The sequence below is a fragment of the Mus musculus genome, chromosome 19 (genome assembly GCF_000001635.26).
Source record: "Mus musculus strain C57BL/6J chromosome 19, GRCm38.p6 C57BL/6J".
NCBI lineage: Eukaryota > Metazoa > Chordata > Mammalia > Rodentia > Muridae > Mus > Mus musculus.
In genome coordinates this window covers 30,494,408-30,516,934 of record NC_000085.6, presented here as the reverse complement: position 1 = coordinate 30,516,934, position 22,527 = coordinate 30,494,408, and positions in this window count along the sequence as shown.

Genomic DNA, 22,527 nt, shown 5'->3' with positions numbered 1-22,527 from the left:
GCTGGCTTCTGACCTGGGCTGGTTTATACCAGTCCCATCCTTTTTCCGTTTCTGGTCTCAGGGAAGATCCCGGCACCCACAAAGCTAAGGAGGCAGGAGTTTTGCTGTCTCTCATCTTTATGGGGCAGAGGCTATTCCTGAGAAAGGTCTAGAATTGTTCAAGGTGACTCACCTAATTATAGGTAGAGTTTGGACCTCCAGGCCTGGTATGTCTCAGATAAAGATCAAATCAGTAGGAATTTGCCTTGCTGGGGCATTGCTTGAATTCTTAAGGGGAGGAATGGACTCCGTATCTTTCAGATAGTAGAGCAAGATAAAGGCAGCCGGTTTCTCCTCCAGCCCTGTACAGCCCAGACTTTCGAAGATATTTCCCGTAAATCAAACCTGCCCATCTTTCTCCACAGCCCGTGCCTCTATCTTCAGCTCCTCAAAGAACTTGCACAGTACAGACAGCTGGGCTAACCTGCTCTTTGATCATGGTTTTGAGTATAGAAAAAAGCAGAAGAGAGCTTTTGGCAAGACCACAACAAGGGAAAACGGGGTTCTAAGATAATGGGAGAGTTTGACGAAAACTGAAATAGAGCAGCAACAACTTCCATTTAGCCCCAGGGTTTGTCGTGGGCTTTTATATTTAAGGGCTATTTTCACTACATCTAACCTCTTTCTACCCAATTCATTTTTCCAAAAATATGCTGCCCTTGGCTTAAGTAAGAAGCTAAAAATCTATTTTCATGTCTGTTTTACTCATGGTGACTAAACAGATGTAGTACCAAGATGTAGTACTACTAACAGATGTAGTACTACTTCGTTGATGTAGTTTGCATCCTACATTCCTGATTTTAACCCTTATCTGGCTGATCTCTACCCATGCATTTTTTTTTTACTCTTGTATTGTCAAAGACGTCTAATATTTCTTTCTCAGTAACAGTTCTTTATATGTGAGATGATACGTTTATTCTACAACGTAACAAATAAAGTTTTCACTCTGGACTTTAAGGCCAATTAGTTTATACATTAAATTTCATCCATTTTTACTTTCTTGTTTGTTCCTCCCTCCACAGCCCCTAAACATTGTGTACAGATGTGAGGACCATTCTAAGAAAAAATGAGCACACACAAATAAAGCAAAGGTCTAGTTAGAAAAATATGTATAGTTCTACATCCTGTACATTGTGTAAGGAGGCTCTGTGTACTAAAAGATGAAATCCACAAAAGATGATAATTAAATACAGAGTGAAACATTACAACAAAACACTAGCAGTCGATCATGCTAACAGAACCCATTGAGCAAGTCTCTGAAGTTTCAGTACAAATGAATTGATTTTTACATTGCCTTTCATAAAAGCTAAAGGCTTGGTGTAAATGCTGCATAAACCTAGATTCAGCACTAGGCCTAGGGCTGCTTCTTAACTGTGCAAAATTCTCTGGGATTATTTTTATTATTTACAGAAGAAAAAGGAAAGGCTCCGTCACTCAACTCAGTGTCATGTGGACAAAGCTGCTGCCTCTCCCTCAGACTGAAGACGATGCTATCATTCATCTTTCAGACAGACGCATGGCATCCCTTTCTTCCTCCTTATCAAGGGACTCACCGAATCCATTTTCTTCTTACTCAACCATCTCTTAACCCTATCTCCTCTTTGGTCTCTTCTTTGCCAAGGCCCCTAGGCTGATTAGGCATCTTCTTACTGATCTCTTTTCTTTTTAACTTTTTGATTCCTCTTTCCCTGAGTCACCATTATACTACCAAAACTACCTTTGTGCCTGGAACTTCCACTAAATATAAAGGGGCTTTCCTTCCACATGTATGTGTTATGTCCTTCCTGGAGGCAATGACTGAGGTGTTCAGATGGCCTACCACGTTTTAATGTTCTTAATTCCATGAGAAGGCTGTTGAATAGTTTAGAACTGCCTATTAGTATCTGAATACATGCAATTTTAATTTTGCTTATAGTTCTTGATTGCCAGCGGCCTAACAGTCACTTTCAGTATTAACTCTGCGTAACAACTATCCAGCTAGGGAGGGTGCACTGCACACTGCAGGGCTCCAGGAGCTGCACACACACCTTTCAAATGACTGCCTTTCCCACCAGGTCACTCTGTCTCTGGTTGATAACCTTTCATTCCTAAACTGCTCGCTTCTTTCATGGTTTTCAGTGAGATAAGCCTCTTTGTATGGATCCCATTATCTCCCCCATGGTCTCCCAGGGGAGGGGGAACTGCTTTGACCCCTCAGTATGGTTCCTAGCTCAAGGATGGTTTTCGACCACCTGGAAGAACACCCCTGGTTTCGGACTATGAGACAATGACATTTGGATTACTTCTTAACTCTACTTAAAAGGATCTCTGTTTTCATCTACTACTTTCGACTAGTTTGTATTAATTATTCTCTTAAATGTAGAAGCAAAAGTTAAGGTGTAAGATAAAGACATTCTTTTGAGAGAAGTCAGTGAGGAATTTAAGGTTTGTCTGAAAAGACAGGTCTAGAGTCCCCCAAACAGAAGGGAAGTGACAAGGCCCTGGGAGCATCAAAGGTTGGACAAAGGCTTAGCAGTGATTTAGAAAGGTCAGAAGATCTCCTCAATTCCCAAGATCTCTAAGATTCTCCCTTATGCTCTTTTCACTTCATTGATAAATCTGACTGTTCTTGAACCCAATAATGTTGCATGCAGAGGCTGGAGGTGGACACTAGTGGGCTTCCTCAGTTGTTCCACATGTGTGTATGTGTGTGTGTGTGTGTGTGTGTGTGTGTGTGTGTGTGTGTGTATGTGGTTGTGCATGTGTGTGTGTGTGTGCGTGTGTGTGTGTGTGTGTGTGTGTGAGTGTTTGTCTGAGACATGGTCCCTCACTGAACCTAGAGCTTGTCTACTGGCTCCCCCTGCTTCCCCAGCACAGAAAGTATGGATGTATGTTGCTGTTGCTGCCTTTTTACTTGAGTCCTTGGGATCCAAACTCTGGCGCTCTTGTTTTAAGAGCTTTGCCCATTGACACACTCACCCAGCTTCAGCCAGAGGATTTGAATCTAAATCTCTTTGACTTGAAAAGTTAGGACTCTTTCTTTATAAATTATTGGTTATTTTATGTATTTACATTTCAAATGTTATCCCCTTCCCAGTTTCCCCTCCTCAACTCCCCTCTCCCATCTCCCCTCTCCCTGCTTCCTTTGGAGTGCTCCCCCCCCCACCCTCCCACCCACCCACTCCTGCCTCACCACCCCAGCATTCCCCTACACTGGGGCATTGAGCCATTACCTAAGTTACTTTTTCTAAAGGCTTCTGTATATTTACTATCTGCCTCTAAAGATAAGAGTATGAATCGAAGGTTATCACTAACCTCAAGAAATAGTGAGGCTCGGAAGGAACATAGACAGGAGAAAGAACGATGTATGTGAACAAGAGTTAGCATAAAGAAACAAGCCTAGCTTTATAACCACACTGGGTAATTGTCAACGGGTTCTTCTTGTTGTTGCTGCTTCTGTTCTTTCTCCTGTGCTCTACTTTTTAATTAATTTTAAAATTTTTTTAATTACTTTTATTTACATTTCAGTTGTTATCCCCACCTGGTCCACCCTCCCAAAGTGCCTCATCCCAGTCCTCCTCTCCCCTGTCTCCAAGAGCATGTCCCCACCCCCAACCAAGCTTCCCCACTCCCTGGCACTTCTTCTCCCACTGAGGCCAGACCAGGCAGTCCTCTGCTGTATATGTGTTGGAAGCCCTGGATCAGCTCTTGTATGCTGCCTGGTTGGTGGCCCATTGTCTGAGAGATCTCAGGGGTCCAAGTTAGTTGAGACTGCTGGTCCTTCTATGGGGTCGACCTCCTCCTCAGCTTCTTTCAGCCTTTTCCTAATTCAACCACAGGGGTCCCTGACTTCAGTCCAATGGTTGGGTGTAAGTTTCTGCATCTGACTCTGTCAGCTGCTTGTTGGGCTGCTCAGAGGGCAGCCATGCTAGGCTCCTGTCTGTAAGCACACCACAGCATCAGTAATAGTGTCAGGCCTTGGGGACTCCCCTTAAGATGGATCCCAAGTTGAGCTGGTGACTGGACCTTCTTTCTTTCAGTCTCTTCTCTTCTCTTCTCTTCTCTTCTCTTCTCTTCTCTTCTCTTCTCTTCTCTTCTCTTCTCTTCTCTTCTCTTCTCTTCTCTTCTCTTCTCTTCTCTCTCTCTCTCTCTCTCTCTCTCTCTCTCTCTCTCTTTCTGTCGCTGTAGTTCTTTTAGACAGGAACAATTCTGGGTCAGAGTATTTGACTGTGGGGTGGAACCCCATCCCTCCACTTGATGCCCTGTCTTTCTACTGGAGGGGACTCTATAAGTTCCCTCTCCCCACTGTTGGGCATTTCATCTAAGGTCCCTCCCTTTGAGTCCTGAGCGTCTCTCACCTCCCAGGTCTCTGGTATTTTCTAGAGCATCCCCCTACCTTCCACCCCACCCCCAGGTTGCATATTTCCATTCATTCTCCCATCCCCCTCATACCTGATCATGTTCCCCTTTTCCCATTCCCCTCTCCTTTTCCCCTCAGATCCCTCCCTCCCTCTGCTTCCTGTGATTGTTTTCTTCTCCCTCCCAAGTGAATTGAAGCACCCTTACTTGGGTCCTTCTGCACATTAACTTTCTTGAGTTCTGCATTCATTCATTCGTGTGTGTGTGTGTGTGTGTGTGTGTGTGTGTGTGTGTGAGTGCATGTGTGTGTGTGTGTGTGTGTGTGTGTGTGTGTGTGTGTATCAATGTGTGTGTGTTTGGAATACCCTAATAACCTTTAATTAGTCCCAAACACACACACACACACACACACACACACACACATCTAGCTGTTGATAAGAGCAAGAGATAACCCTGGAAGGAAAGTGGGGAAAGATACATTTGTGCCAAATATTATTAAATGTTAAATTTTAAAAAGTAAGATAAACAATGTGTTTTAAACTATTTTCTTTTCAGAAAAAAAGATGTCTCCACAAGAAACACACACCTCTGGTTATACCACGAGAATCATGATTCGAAGAGGTGAGATGTCAAAGTTTAGTCTGGATTTATTCATCTTTATATATTTACATTCTACAATAAACATATTCTTTTTGTAATTTGAAAGATATGAAATGGGATAAAGTGAAAATTGTTTTTTTAGGTTAAAAAAAAACCAAATTTTGTAACAGATTTAAAAGATGGGGACATGAGACATGACTAACAGAAATGTCCATTGATAGAAACAATGAGAAATGAGACTGAATGGAGATGAGATATGGCTCGGCAGACTGAGCCCTTCTCTCCTAGAAGGCCTGAATTCAGTGCCCAGTGCTCCAAACTGTCTGCAACGCCAGTTCCCAAGAATTCACTGTCCTCTTCTGACCCCCTGTCTGGGCACCAGGAGCACACACATGGGATACAGACGTACATGTAGACTAAACAAAAAATAAATAAATAAATAAATCTTGAGAAAGATAGAATGCAGCCAAGATTTGAGTCTAGAAAAATTATAAAGTGTTTCATGTCCCTTCCTTTTGTTGTTGCCAAAAGAAGAAAGGGCTAGACAGGAAAATATTTATCACCTATATTTGATGAATGGTTATGCCCAGAGTTTAAAACTTTATAAAATGCCATATGTGTTTGAAACCATGAACATTCAGAGAAGATAGGCATTATTATATAAGTTTGTCAGATACAGAAACAGGGGCCCAGGGCTGTCACTATCTTGTGCAAGGTGGTAAAATCAGTGGCAGATCTAAGAGTCAAATCCAGCTCTTTGGGATATGAGGTTTATATTTCGTTCCTTGTGTTACTATTGTCAGAGCTCTATTCTATACACCTATTTCGCTGAAATCACAAGAAAAAAAAAAAAAAAAAAGGAAAGAAAGAAAGAAAGAAACTACGCCCAAAATATTTCTTACCCTACAGAAGCTAGTGAATGTATTTTTGCTAGTAATAAAATTCTCACATCTTCACTACTGCCATTAACTGAGCAAGCCATGTTCATAACAATCCCCTCCAAAAAAAGAGAGTATGCTCTTCTACCATTCTCCACTCAGCTACAAAGCTAAATTCACAACTATTAAACTGTAAACCCTGATCACCCTGTCCACACTTTTTCCCTACAAGACGTAGTATCCATTCAAAAAGCTATCAGAGGAGATAACGCTGTGGATATGCTTAGATGCACACAATAAAGAAGCCAGCCCATTGCTTTTGCCCTGTATCCTTTGGGTTAATATTTAGCAAACTCCCTGCGGGGTTGGAACTTTCTTATGTTGTTTAGCCTTCCCTTCCTAGTCTACAGTGTGGCACCAGCTACTTGCAAGACTCATCCAGTGTTTGCTGAAGACATGAGTGGGAGCGCTCAACCAGACAGGGAGTGTGTAAAAGACAAATGGAATAAAAGTTGGAGTGGACAAATGGGTGATGGCTGAACAAGCAAGAGGGGGTGGGGGGTGGTGATAACAGGAGAGATGACAATGGCCTAGAAAGACTGTCGGAAAGAACTGTGACTGGGCGTTCCTCTCCGCTTTGATGCTAAACACAAGTCCCTGACAGCATCTTGTCATTTAGCCCAAATCCAAATGAATGCTTTGCTTTGCTTACCAGGTAAGCAAATTGAATGAAGAGGAGACACTCTCATCTCCCCAGGACTGTAAGGAAGGAGATGCTGGGAAATGTGTCTCATTATCAAACTTGGGGGAAATCCTCACACCACTTCTGTCTAAACTTGCTAGGTCTCAGAGATTCCATCTAGACACGTGGTATCCTAAGAAGTTAGCTGATAGTGTTACCACAGTGTCAGTCTCCTCATTCTTCTTGTTACATTGTTGCTTCCACTCTGTTGACCTGAAGTAACCTAGAGAGCGGCAGCATAGCCTATTAGACCATATAATCCAGTATGCCCAGAATGTACTAATTATGGGAAGTCCAGGTCATTTATTCTCTTAGTTTAGTTCTTTCTCAAGTTCTATCTACTTCATAATTACACAGCTAAAAACATGATGTTTCTTTCATCTCCTTTTGCTTCTGTAGCAGTAGCATTATCCTGTCTTCACACTGAGCTTCTAAGTATTGCAGTATCTATTCATTAACCCTCCTCTTACCTCCTCCCCTGTCTTTTTGTGTGGCTTCTGTCTCTCCATGCCACCCCTGCAGCAGAAAATGTAGCTGAACTTGAGAATCGTTTGCTTGGGCTAGTATTCTGAACACAGTCCTTTATCCAGAAGTATATGAATCCATGGTTTTAAGCCTTACTTCTTTATTATTTTTTGCTTTATTACTGTGCTATCGGGCCACTAAATGGTACAGACTTCTCAGAAATAACTGTGTTTGATTCCTCTCATAGTAAACATTAATACGGATGCTGTGTTGATAGATTTGATTGTGTTGTACACTTAATAAAAGTTGTATCATACGCTTTATAGTCAGTCATTCATCTTGGTGTCTTTTATTTATCATATTATTCTGAGATTTAGTCCTTTGTAGAATGTATTGACTTCAATCTTCCATTCTCTGCAACTCTTACGTTTTGAAATTCACCTTCAAGTTAATAAACATTTGGGCTATTTTCCGTTTAGATCAGTTATGAGTTATACTACAGTGAGACAAGTTTTGGTGTAGACATGTATTTTTATTTTTATTCGGAATATACCTAGAAGTGTCATTGCTAGATCATGTGGTAACATATTTAAATATCTTAGTGCTGCCAGACTTCCAAAGTGGTTGCAATATTTTCTATACCCTCTAGCAATGTTATAAAAGTCCCTGCTATATCTAGGGGTGGGAAATTGTGAGTTTCCTCGTCCCTCTTAGCATGGGGACTGGTATTACCATTATGTAAGTCTAGTTTAGGCAACTACATAGTTGAGATTTCATGGTGCAGCTCTATGTCATGTCTAAAAGACTTCTTGCAGCAGAAATCCTACTCTTCTGGCTCTTACAGTCTTTCCATCTCTTTCTCTGCGATGTTCCCTGAGTCTTTGATATAGGGTTGTGTTGTAGATGCACTAGTTGGGTCTACACAAGTTATCCAATCCCAAGCAGTCATCCCTAATCCCATATACACCTGAGAATGAGAATTATGTGTCTAACATTACTAATTATACAAAAGAGGTCATGAATCTGAGAAAGAGAGAGAGGGAGAGAGAGAGAGAGAGAGAGAGAGAGCTGGAAAGAAATTGAGGTGAGGGGTCAGGAGGAAATGATGTGAATATAATGTACCGGTATATGAATTTCTCAAAAAATTAAAAGAAAAACATCTAGTTTAGGGCCAGTTATATGATGCATGGGGTAAAGCACATGCTTACAGAGCTTAAACCCTGAGTTCCATCCCTGGTTGATACCCGTATGGTGGAAGGGGAAAATCGTCACCCACAAGTCATGCTCTGATCTACACAGAGAGAGAGAGAGACAGACAGACAGACAGACAGAGACAGAGACAGAGACACACAGAGAGACTAAGCTCTAGTTCACATTTCAACTAACATTGTTGTTTTTCAATAACAGCCATTTTATTGTGATGTATCCAGTTAGGTTTCCCCTGATGACTAAAGAGAACAAGTCTTTTCTTGTGTTTGCTAGTCCTTAGTATATAAAATGTCTACTCCAATCATTTCTTTTTTAGAGAAATTAGTTATAATGGGCCTTATTGAGTTAGAAAAGCCAATTATTATTATGGATTTGCAAATATTCTCTCTCATTCCACGATTTGTCTTTTTATTTTACCTTTAATACTAAATTTAAAATGTTTACATTGTTAGATCACGTTATTTACCAACTAAAAATTTTACTTAGCATGAATTTTGTTTAAGAATTGATTAATTGGCTAATAAAGTTATACAATTTTTCTCCTAGAGACTTTAAAATTGTATTCCCTCCCAATGTACCCATTTTTACCACGAACTAACTTTTTTTTGTTTATTCATCTGTTTTACTCTGGGTATCCCATTGCCCCAAAATTACTTGTTAAACAAATAATCCTTAAATTTGCTGGTTGAAAACATTTTGAAAATTCATGGCATCTCACAGGGTTTGGGTGTTTTCATAATATCTGAGGAATCGATTCAAAGTGTAGCCTGTCCTGAAGGCTTTCACACCCACAAGCCCGGGGGTCCATCAGGACTGAACACACCATATTGTCTTTCAAGCCCTATCACTCTGTGTCTCAGTCAAACACCAGAGACTTGATTTCTAGCACAGATTTCCATGATTTCCAGGTAAAGACACATATACAGTTTACAGCACGATGTCCTCACATTTGTTTAAACCTGACTCATGCATGCACAACTCCACTTTCATGCAAGCCCCCAGGAAGCCTTCCATTCTACTGTCTGTGACCAGTCCTCCCATGTGAGTCCATGGTCTCTAATCTGTCCCTAGATTGAGTACCGTTTCCTACCTTACATTATAATTATTTCTGAATATACCTTATAACTCCATGGTGGAGCTTAATATTTTTGAACAGTAAGTTTGATTTGTGTTTAGCTGATTTTTTACTCTCTAGGTTTTTAATGAATGAAAATGTAAACATGTAAACATGTAAATGAATCTTCCCTGTTGGTTTAATGGTAAACTATTTGTTGACAGTCAGATTTGTATTATCTGAACCCAAACCCCAAGAACACACACACACACACACACACACACACACACACACACACACATGCAAATCACCACTTCTTAGGGAGATGTTTCAACTACCTTTTTATCAAGAGGGGGTCATCCGGTCAGACGAAAACACATTTACATTTACCAGAAGGGTTGAAGCTTATCTTTTGCTTCCCGTGTGCTCAGCCTTTAGTTAGAACATAAAGATCAAAGGGTTTTGCTTTCCTGAAATTAACTGTAACATATTTCAGAACCTAAATGTGACGAGCATTGTATCTGTTTGTGAATTGTGAATGTTACCCAGTTATTCATTTGGATATTTTGAGACAGACACAAGGGAAATTACAGATGGTTATAAGTAGTACCCTTGGTCAGTTAATACAGCTTGCTTCAAGTAGCCAGATTTGAAACCACAATTTTTCTTTAGAATCTGTGCTCATGTGATTTTTTTTCTAGAAATACCTTAATAACCTCTCCATAGAGCCAAGAACCCCTCCCCCACCCCACTCCCCCTTCGCTCTTGAAAACTCTAACAGCTTAAGTGAGCATTTGCAGGGGAAGGATCGAGGAGGAAGGCAGGTCTTTTCAGAAGGGAGGTGGAAATTTAGGATTACAGAGGGAGACTTAAGTAGGTTGATTTGGAGACAGAAAAAAGAAGATCAGAGCAGGGAGGGAAGGATTATAGGAGAAAGAAAGGAAGAGATGAGGTGAAGAAGCGAATGAACTCTCTCCACAGCTTAAAGAAGCTTTAGGCAATTATCTGAATGTTGGAGGGAATTATCTGGGCCACACACACATCTGAATTGGTTGAGCTTCCTCCACTGTGGCTTGCACGGTAAACTTGCTCTCTTGTGCCGTGAGTGGCTTGCAGGTTAAAAAAAAAAAAAAGAAAAAAAAATCAGTGAAATCTTCAAAGTCAGTCTGTCCACCAAAGCATTCGGGGCCTTTTTACAGCTTTTCCATCTGTTTCCTAGACTGTCTCTAGGGAAGCAAACTTTGGACATTTTGTTCGCTGTCTGAACATGGGGATCACTTTGTCAAAAGGACAGAGAGCACTTTGGCCCACCATTTTACTGATTACTTTCAGAAAGCCTTCCTTTGACAATTAAAATTAACTAAGCAACTCACAGATATGCTTTTTAATTGAATAAGTAGATTGATGATGATAATTTTTTTAACCAGGGGAGGTTATGAAAAATCTGATGAATCACTTAGTTTTATGTATTTTGATGTCGATCAGGATCTTAAGAGATTAAGACGTGATTAAAAAATGGAAACTACTAGGATAGTCTGAATGTACATTAGAACCACTAAGGAAAAGGAAACCGAAAAAAAGAATAGCACAAATGTGTCACGTAAAGTAGTGCAAATTCCCCACTTGTTGACTTCTGCTTAAGTTGCTTAAGTATATTCCTGTTTGAGGTCATGTGTTACTGGTTGTGTTAACACCAAACATGAGGATTCTAGATTTCCTCTATCATAAACAAACCTTCCTCACTATATTATATAGAATCCATACATATGCGTGCGAGCACACACACACACACACACACACACACACACACAGAGATCCTGGAAGGAAGGTACTTTGTAGTTCCTGCTGAAGCAGTAGAAACCACAGGACTTTCATTGCTGTGCTGGAGTGAAGTGGATTGCCTGCCTTTCATCTTTTATCTCCGAAATTGGATGCCCAGCTTTAGCATTGTTAAAACTGACACATCTTGACTTTGCCTTTTTTTTGAATTGCAAATTAATCAGCCAATCGGTTTTAGCTTTCTCTGCGCCTACATTTCTACATGTTAAAGGAGCTTTAAGGAGTCTATTGTCAAGCACTTTAAAATACAATCTGTGACTCATTGGTTGGTTTTTAGCAGATTGAGTTGGATCTATTCCCCTCTACCTTTTTACCCAGAATATGCATTTATAAAACAGAAATAAAAGGAAAGCAATAAACGTGGGGCTGGCACGTACTCAAGGATGCAGTTTGCAAACAGACTACATTGTGAGCCTGGCAGGGAAGATGATCCAAAGCAGCAACCTGAGCGAGCTGCCTTGACTACTCTTCTCTACTAGCAGGGTTAATTTTATCAATATGAGTTTACTTGGGTGTAGAACAAATACATGTGCTTCCAGCTCTTTTCTAAAGAGTCCTCGAGACAGACTTTCTGTTTTGCTCTTTCGGGTGAGGCTGACTGAACGATTGCTAGAATTGCACTTTATTTGTTTTAGGAAGTAAATTGTCAGATTCGGGTAGCTTTAGAAAGTGTTTGTTTTGCAGATTCTGCTTTAGCTTTTATATATCAGTGGTGTGTCCATGCTGTTAGCAGCCATTGAAGATCATGTTTCCACGGCAGGGCTTTTATCTGCATAATGCATCTCTCTGTCCTGCTTCCATCCAGGAGGAAACCTGCTGAAAAGACGAATCCCTTCCTTGGTGATGCTATAGTCTATGACACTGGGGATGCTCTGCTTGAACGAACTGCAGTGAGGTCCTTTGGTGCACAGGAAGTGTAACTGGCTCAAGAAAATCAAGGAAGTTTCCCTTGTGGGTAAGGGGACTGTGATAGATCATATCTAAGTCCATGACAGCTCTTGCTTTCAATGGAATCATGAAGCCGGCTTGAAGCTAAATAGATTGTACAAGAGGACAGAGTGAGATTGCATAGCTCATAGATACCAAGCCTAAAGATCTGATTTCTATTTTGTAGAATAGTTTGAGGAGAACTGGCATTATTAGCTCTTCTTTGAAGATCTGGTAGAATTCTGCACTAAAACCATCTAGCCCTGGGCTCTTTTTGGTTGGGAGGTTTTTAATGACTATTTGTATCTCCTTAGGGTTATGGGGCTGTTTAGATAGTTTTCCTGATCTTGATTTAACTTTGATACACAGTATCTGTCTAGAAAATCATCCATTTCATCTAGATTTTCCAGGTTTGCTGAGTATAGGCTTTGGTAGTAAGTTCTGGTGATTTTTTTGAATTTCCTCGGTTTCATTTGATATGTCCCCCTTTTCATTTCTGATTTTGTTAATTCGGATACTGTCTCTGGGACCTTTAGTTAATTTGGCTAAGGTTTATCTATCTTGTTGATTTTCTCAGAGAAGCAGCTCTTGGTTCTACTGATTCTTTGTATTGTTCTCTTTGTTTCTTACTGGTTGATTTCAGCCTTGAGTTTGAGTATTTCCTGCTGTCTACTCCTTTTGGGTATGTTTGCTTCTTTCTGTTCTAGAGCTTTCAGGTATGCTGTTAAATTGCTTCTATGGGATCTCTCCAATTTCTTTATGATGGCTCTTAGGGCTATGATTTTTTTCCTCTTAACACTGCTTTCATTGAGTTCTATAAGTTTGGGTATGTTGTGTCATTTTCATTAAATTCTATAAAGTCTTGATATCTTTCTGTATTTTTTTCCCTGACCAAGTTATCATTGAGCAGAGTTGTTCAGTTTCCCTTGAGTATGTGGGTTTTCTGATTTTATTGTTTGAAGAATAGTAATCTATCATTGTAGAAGATGTAGTGACTTTCAGAAGTTGCTGCTTTTCTTCTTTATCTTCATGGTAAGTTTTTATTGTTTTATTTTACTTATTGTTTGATTGTTGGTTATTTGTTTGTTTGTTTGGTTGGTTGGCTGGCTGGCTGGCTGGTTGGTTGGTTGGTTGGTTGGTTGGTTAGCAGGTTGGTTGGTTGGCTGACTGGCTGGTTGGTTGGTTGGTTGGTTGGTTGGCAGGTTGGTTGGCTGACTGGTTGGTTGGTTGGTTGGCTGGTTGGTTGGTTGGTTGGCTGGCTGGTTGGCTGGCTGGTTGGTTGGCAGGTTGGTTGGTTGGCTGGCTGGTTGGTTGGCTGGCAGGTTGGTTGGTTGGCTGGCTGGTTGGTTGGCTGGCTGGTTGGTTGGCTGGCTGGTTGGTTGGCAGGTTGGTTGGTTGGCTGACTGGTTGGTTGGTTGGTTGGCTGGTTGGTTGATTCAGTACACGTATTAATCAGTAGTTACTGAGTCTAAAGGAAAATGATTAATGGACTCAACATGACTTTCCAGAGTCAGTGTTTCCTAATAGTTCTGAGTAATTATAAATATAAGATGGAGGGGAAACTACACTCTGGCTTGATTACTAAGGCAAATATCCCCAGTGAATGGTTCAGGGACATAGAATGTAGAATGACTCCAAAAGTTACTCCCAAGCAGGACAAAGTGAATCTTATGAGGAACTAACAAGAAATCAAAGGGAAGAAATGGTTTATAAAATCACTGATGTGTGTTCATTAAAAGGACCAGTGACATGAAGAAGGTAAACCACGGCTGAGTAGTTTCTCGAGTTGAAGAACAGGATGATTTTGCATCCTGTGACCCTACTGGAAAATCGCAAAGAAGATCATAAGTGCAAAGTTTAGAATAGAAATAGGTTAGTTTAAAATTCATATAAGTGCTCCATTTTGGATTTAATACTGTGATGGTAATAATAAACATAAGGTTTGATATTAGGAAATACACATTGAAGTATTAGGAAATACAGAAGCATGAATTATGTGATATATTAGCTCATGAATTAAAAAATAAAGTGGAGGCTGAATGATGTCAGGTTGATGCCATCTGTGTGAGATCATGAAGTTGGATAAGAGAAATCCCAAATGTAAAGCTGCCAAAACAGAAATAAGAGTCTGAGAAACAGAAATAAGACTTGACTGGATTTCTCTAAAAGGAAGCCAGCTAATGTTCCTCACAGCAAGCTGCTTCCAGCACCTGACCTCAGATAACACTACAGAACTATCATGACAAAGACTGGCAAAAGCCCAGTCGTAAAGATGAATGAAATGTAATAGAGGACCCAGCAATTGACCTGCACAGCTTTAGTCATCTAACTTTCCACAAAAATGTCAAAAATCAAACACTGGGAAGAGATAGCCTATTCAATAAACAGTGCTGGTCACCTGTATATCCACCAGCCAAAGAATGAAATTAACTCCATTTTTCTTGCCTCCCACAAAAATAAACTCAAAATCAAGCACACCCCTTAATTTACAACCTCAAGTGCTAAATCTACTGGCAGAAAACATACAGAGAACAGCACTTCAAGATGCAGGCCGAGGAGGCTAAGGAGACAGACCGTTCAGTGCAAGCATGAAAACACAGTTCAGATCTACAACACCCATGTAAAGTTCTGTGAGATGTGGCAGATGTCTATCAAACAGCATGGTGATGGGCAGAGAGGAGAATCCCCCATGGCTTGCTGGCCAGCCAATGAAGCCAAAGAAGTCAACTCCAGGTTCTGTGGAGATGCCTCAAAACTAAGATGGCTAAAGACAGAGGAAGATACCCTGTATCAAACTCTAGCCATTGCTTGTGCACATATGGATAAGCATATATAAGCACCAATTTGTCTCAGTCAGGGTTTCTATTCCTGCACAAACATCATGAGCAAGAAGCAAGTTGGTAGGAAAGGGTTTATTTGGCTTACACTTCCATACTGCTGTTCATCACCAAGGAAGTCAGGACTGGAACTCAAGCAGGTCAGGAAGCAGGAGCTGATGCAGAGGCCATGGAGGGATGTTCTTTACTGGCTTGCCTCCCCTGGCTTGCTCAGCCTGCTCTCTTATAGAACCCAGGACTCCCAGCCCAGAGATGGTCCCACCCACAAGGGGCCCTCCCCCCTTGATCACTAATTGAGAAAATGCCTGACAGTTGTATCTCATGGAGGCATTTCCTCAACTGAAACTCCTTTCTCTGTGATAACTCCAGCTGTGTCAAGTTGACACAAAACTAGCCAGTACAATTGACCCCCTTGTCAACTTGACACACAAACACATCACTAGTAAGCCTCAACCCTTACATTCCTATTCATCCCCAAGGTCTAAATAACTTTAAATGTCCCACAGTCTTTACATATTCTTAAGTTTTCAATCTCTTTAAAATATCCATCTCTTTTAAAAAATCCAAAGTCTTTTTACAATTAAAAGTCTCTTAACTGTGGGCTCCACTAAAATAGTTTCTTCCTTCAAGAGGGAAAATATCAGGGCACAGTCATAATCAAAAGCAAATATCAATTTCCAACCATCCAATGTCTGGGATACAACTCACAATCTTCTGGGCTCCTCCAAGGGCTTGGGTCACTTCTCCAGCCATGTCCTTTGTAGCACACGCGTCATCCTCTAGGCTCCAGATGCCTGTACTCCACTGCTGCTGCTGCTCTTGGTGGTCATCTCATGGTACTGGCATCTCCAAAACACTGCATGACCCCTTCAGTCCTGGGCCTTCAATTGCAACTGAGGCTGCACCTTCACCAATGGCCTTCCATGGCCTCTCACAGTGCTGAGCCTCAGCTGCTTTGCGTGACCCCTTCATGCCTTCAAAGCCAGTACCACCTGGGTGACCCTTACATATTACCAAGTCCCGCTGCAGCATGAGTACAACCTTGGCCATCTCTGGAACACAGCCTCTTTGTGCTTTCAGAAAACACTTCCCAGAAGATGTCACCTCAATGATAAGCATATATAAGCACACACACACACACACACACACAGAGAGAGAGAGAGAGAGAGAGAGAGAGAGAGAGAGAGAGAGAGAGAGAGAATCAATGCTAGGCATATACCCAATTAAATATATCCTACCCCAAGGATACTTCCATACACATTTATAACTGCTGCTCACAATAGCAAGGAAGTGGGCCCAGCCCGGATGATCAACAGACTTTATATTGGATGGTGAAAATGTGATGCATACATACAATGCAGTTTTATTCAGCAATAAAGAAAAGTGGGATTTACAGGAAAATTGGTGGGATTGGAATTTATTATCTTAAATGAGGTAGCCAGACTCAGTAAGATAAATATCACATGCTCCCTCTCACAGGCAAACCCAAACTTTTAATTTTTATATTTGTGAATTCATGTGGGCGTGAGAATGGGTCCATGAACTTCAAAGGGGACCATGACAAAGATAAAAGAATTATTTTAAATAAAGGAGATGGAAAGGTAATAGAAGATATGTGACATGAAAGTGCAAAAGGGAACTCTGGGAATGGAAGGGTAAATGCTGTAAGGGCATGGAGATAGGGGAAGGAACTGGGAAGGAAGGTGACCCTAAAGAAAGTATGCATGAAATGCGGAAATGAAACCTGTTACTGCCCATACTAATTAAAAAACAAGTGATGAATAAGAAAACTAAAGTATCATATGCCATATAAATACTTCCTTAAAATGTGTGTATATAATAGTTATATGTCAATTAGTTATGTAACTGTATAAAACAACGATTAGAGCTACAAATCCACTAATGAAATCACTGCAATATAGACTGCATATATATGTGTAATATGTACTTATATATGTATGTATGAAGAAAAATTACTGAAAATTTCTATTTTGCTTGAAAAATTTTTCTCTTAGTCTGAAGTTGTTTCAAAATAAAGTCCTCTTGAAAACATAATAGAAACTGAACAAAGTGGTGCATGCCCTGTTGTCTCAGGACTCAGGGCACAGAGGTAGGAACTGTAGTCCGGAGACTTTTCCTTTCTTTAATTGTTAAGGTAACCTGAGACCTACATTCCTGGTCTACAGTAGGGACTCATTTATTTGGTGACTATGTAAATGAATTCATGTCAAATGGTGTCTCCCGACCTATTTTCTTCTAAGTGCTAGATATTTTTTTGTCATAGAATAGCTTACTATGTTCCTCCTGGAAAAACATTTTGGACTAACATCTTGGGGGTATGAATTTTCCTCATGCATAAAATCCCTTTATTCTGTACTTTCATCTCCGCTGACTAGAAAGGGGCAAGTTCAACATCAGAACTCAGAGCCTAGAAACCTGGCATAAGCTACTATCAAATTCATGGCAGAATCATGTCTCTGTTGTCTTTAAGAGCAATGTGTAGACTTTGAAGTCTGTATTTCTTTAGTCAATCCACGAGAAGGATGGGATGAGACTAGAAAGAGGGGAAAGCAGGCATAGAGAAACTACCAGTGACAAAGAGGAGACATGGAGAAAACCTGACCCAGACAGGAGCCTCTGCCAGTACAGTAGCTACGTGACCCTGCCTAGGAACTCCAGAGCTTGAGGCAGGAAGATGTAGGGTTTGAAGGCCAGCCTGGTTACATTCTCTGGCAAAACAGACTTTCAATAACAATGAAGGAGTAACTACCCCCACAGCTGGCCAGATATTCAGCAAAGAGGAGGAGGAGGAAGAGGAGGAGGAGGAGGAGGAAGAGGAGGAGGAGGAGGAGGAGGAGGAAGAGGAGGAGGAGGAGGAGGAGGAGGAGGAGGAGGAGGAGGAGGAGGAGGAGGTGAAGGAGGAAGGGAAGGAGGAGGAGGAATGATTACAAGTCTGTCTCTCCTGTCCCTGTGGTCAAATGCTGCTGGAAGAATGTATCCCAAAACCCCAGAATGCATGTAAAGAGGATGGGCAGGCCACTTGTCAACAGGATGTTTGTAATGAATAATTTCCCAAAGAATTAGTCCTAGATAAATAGGGATTTTTTTTTTTTTTTGGTGAGGACTCAATAGGTTGAATGGCATGTCAAACAACAGAATATTAATAAGAATTTTATTACATTTTATTTTATTACTATTTATTTTATTGCTATTTGCATAATAGCTTATAATTATTGCACAAATAATTTATAGTTCCCAAAGGCCTTCTGAGATACATTGGCATTATCTCCATTTTATAAACAGAAAAATGTAATTAACTACAGTTAGATAATTTGATCCTGACTGCAAATGTAATAAGGAGTCATTGCTTTCCTAAAATGGAGAAATCACCTTATAGTATATTTCAGAGTCATTTTAGTATAACACATACACACCCCAGATATTTATATATATTCTAATATATATTAGAACAAACATATAGTATTTAAAATCTGCTTTTCAGACTAGATATTTTCAGTCTAGGCCTGATTTATTTGCCCTCGTCAGAAACAATTTTCCTAGCACTCAGGTGATCAGGGAAGTTTCTTTCCAATCCCAACCTTCCACAATGCATCCCAGCTTTTTCTACTCTGCAATTAGAGCTGCAGTGCTCCCTGTAAGCAGCAGTTTGAGGGGGGAGGTAGGAGGGAGAGGCTTCCTGTCGAAGTCCAGAAGTCCCCAAATTGGTCTAGCAGTGGCCTGGCCCATCCTTCGCCTCTCATGTACTGGTGTTTCCTGCTTCAGAAACTCTACAACGAAGGGCATCTTCTTCTCTTGAATGGCCACTCTTAGACAGTTTACTTTCTCTAGTTAACTCACTTCGTTCTCTCCTTCATCAAAGTCATCAAATAATTCCTTGCCACCCCAAAATGCTAGCCTGGGCCAGTGCACGATAGCTAAAATTAGTCTGAATCAAGCATTTGGTTTTCAAATACTTTAATAAGAAAATAGAACAATTAAGTAAATTTCAGAAAATAAAAATGTTAATTTATTCTTCATAATAATTGTTTGCTTGAGTTTACATTGCATATTTACTAATATATTTAGTCAGTAAAAATATATTATTGAATTACTCACACATTTTTATATCTAAAAACATACATGTTACACATAAACATATACTCAAATATATTGAAATATTCTGTATAACATGTATGATTTATATATGTTGTTTTGTCTTAATATATAAAATACATACTTATCCATAAACATGTATTATATAATCTATAAAATATGTACAAGCATAAATATAGGGTTATATAGTATTTCAACATAAAAATACTTTTCAAAAATATATGGTTCATATAAATATATTAGATTTGTGTTTATTTGTGGTACTGGAGATTGAACATAGGGTCTAGTGCATAATATTCAAGCACTCTCTCCGAGCTGTAGCTCTAGAGCGCTTTTTCATAGTTAAAGCATTAACACAGGGGTTTACTAAGTTATCCATCTTGCATTGCTCCTCTGGTCTCAGTGTCCCTGGAATTTCAGGAGCAAACCTAGGGCCTCCCAAATAGCAGGTAAGTGCTCCAGCACTGAGATGTCTCCCCAGTGCCTATTTAAACATTTAAAATCATATGTCTCGACTGCTGTATTCACTCTGTTTCAACCAAAATGCTAAAATTGTATTCACTGCTTCCAAAAATATGCCAGTCTCTCCAAAAGAACCCAACCAGCAGCAAGGGCAAGCATCTCATTCGAGCCCACTTCAGAAAGGAAAACAGGCCCTGCAGAACAACTGTAAACTATAGGGGAGAAAACAAAATAGAAATACCCTTTGGGAGAAATTGGGAAGTTCAAGCTGTGTGTCCCTTTGTAGCCTACAATAAATAATTTTTAGTTAAGGCAATGCCTAGATGAGTGGTTGGGTTGTGGTTAGTTTACTATATTAAATCACTAAGGACAAAATGCACTTTTGTAATTTTACAGAGTATGGGTTGCATGATGGAAAAAAAAAAAAGAAAAGAAAAAGAAAGATTCTAAAACTTCAAGATGATAGAGCTTTCCATGGTATGTTGTTCTTTACTCGAAACACTCTAGCAATTCAAGATTTTGGCCTTATTTGGCCATATCTCTCATTCTTGCCAAGTATGTGTGGTATTCTGGGGATGTGGACAGAGATCCACAGGAACTTGGCTGAGACCTCCACATGTATTTTTACCTTCAGTGGCAAACAACCAGGGTTCTAACTTGCTCCACCATGTAGCACTTACCATTGGAACCACAGGAGGCCCGCTTAGTGTGGTCCTTCATGAACTGAAATTAGAATGCAGTCATCTGCCTGGTAGGCTTGGATTTCTTCTCCTTGAGAATCATGAAGCAGGACATCATGGAACCTAAAGTAGAACAGAGCCTGGGAGCTACAACTCTCGTTTAACAAGAGAGGAAAATTTAGTCCAGTGGGAAGATGGGCTGGGAAATCTATGATTCCTTTAGAAAGGAAAGTCCAGGGAATCACGAAAGCTTGCAAGTCTTGACCTTCTCATCTGAACGTTGATACAATTGCCAGAAGTCCACACCCCAAGACACCACTGTATGATGCAATGATTCTATGGAAGCATAAAGGTGATTTTACCTCAATGCTTTACATGGAAATGTGGGATTTAGTCTTCTTTTTCCTTTAATGAAGGCATAAGTGCTTGCACCACTCTAGAAATGAGTAGAACACTATCATTGACTCCACTGTTTGTCACCTACCAGTCTCATCTCCTGAGTAGTGGATCTGAGGCCATGTAGAAGACTCACATTCCGTAGAATAATCCAGTGCTGCTTACATCTGCTTTCATTTCCCCTCACCCTCAAACAATTGGAGGAAAGAGGATGGAAGGCTGGCTCACTGATCATAAGAACACACTGCTTTTGCGGAGGGCCCAGGTGACCCACATGATGGCTCACAATGGTCTGAAATTCCATTCCAGCAGATCTGACACTCTCTTCTGGGCTTTATGGGCATCAGAAATAGATATAAGTGCATATCCGTACATGTGTGCACTCACACATGCACACAAAAATAAGAATAAATAAATGTAAAAATTATTAGAGGATGAGAGATTCGTGGATAACAGGGATTGAGTCTTGGTTATGTTGCTTTGGGTGGTAGTGGTTTTGTAGGGGGTTTTGTTGTTGTTGTTGTTCATTTGTTGTTTTGACTTTGTATGTATTTCTCATGTTTAGCTTCAGCTTGCCTCAAATGCTCAATTCTCTTGTCTGTGTGCAGGGATCATGAGTGTGCATCACCATATTCAGCCCTTAGTTGATCTTTTACATGTTTATAACGAGTAGGCATGGTACAAAAACTACTGACAGCCTTCCTCTCATGTTTGCCTATAGTACTATTACTGAAATTTCAGATTCACACAGAAAAGGGAATGAAAGCAAAAGAGAAAAAGGCATGAGGTCTTTTCTTTAATACATTTTGACAGTCAAATAATAATGGGTTCACTATCAGACATAATAATATTTCAACTACCAATGCTTGAAATAAACTGCTTGCTTTACTAAAAGTAGCTCACAGTAAAATAAAACAAAATTCAGAACCCAAACTAGCCATACCAAACTACACGGTTATTTACTTTTGAGGAGTACACCAACTTTTTCCTAACTTCTTAGTTACTTTGGATAACTTGCCCAGGACTCGCTGTTCCCACATTTCCATCACTAGCCCTTGGCATCCAGCTCCTCCTTTCTGGAATACTTTTGACCCAACAAAGTCTACTTAAAAAACCCTTCCTAATTATGAAGCTCTCATTGATTCCCCCTTTCTGGAACTCCACTCTGCATATATATGGCATCCTTTAACAAATTGTATATTCCGTGTGTCTTGATCGAGCCCACCCCTCATTCCCTCTTCTCTATTCCCAACATCACCTTTCCCTTCTAAATTCTTGTGTTCTGCCTTAAAAACAAACAAAAACCTCACTGAGGCTAGTTAGTGTTGCAGGTGTGTGAATGGTTACCTACTCGAGCATGTGTAGCCTTTCAGGGCCCTGAATCCCTGAAGAAAACTGACTCTACCTCCCCCAGTGGCCATGACTTACCCTAGCTTCTTAGCCAGGGATGGGACTTCATGAGTCACTTCCAAATCCACCCTAGGATTTTGGCTAGCTTGATTTTTTGCACGTATTGTGCATGCAATCCTAACCACTCTGAGTTCATGTGTGAAACTGTGCTGTCTCATACCTGCCCATAGTGTGTTGCTGTGCACGTCTCCTTCTGCCTCTTACAATCTTTCCACGTCATCTCCCATGACTATCCAAACCTTGTGGGAAAGGTGTGTGGCATTGATACTCCATTTAGAGCTGAGCTAGTCTCTCATTCTCTCTATGTTGACTGGTTGTGGGTCTCTGTATTAATCACCACCCTCTGAAAGAACAGCTTCTCTAATTAGGTTGGGAAAGGCACTAATCTATCATTATAAAGATGAGAACTTATGGGGACGTTCATTATTTTGTCCATTTAGCAGAATACTAGTAATAAGTTTTCCCCTAGGGCCCATGACCAAGGGGAATCCAAGGGTTTTTGTTCTAGTCAATACTGCCAGCATGTGTTTGGTCTTGA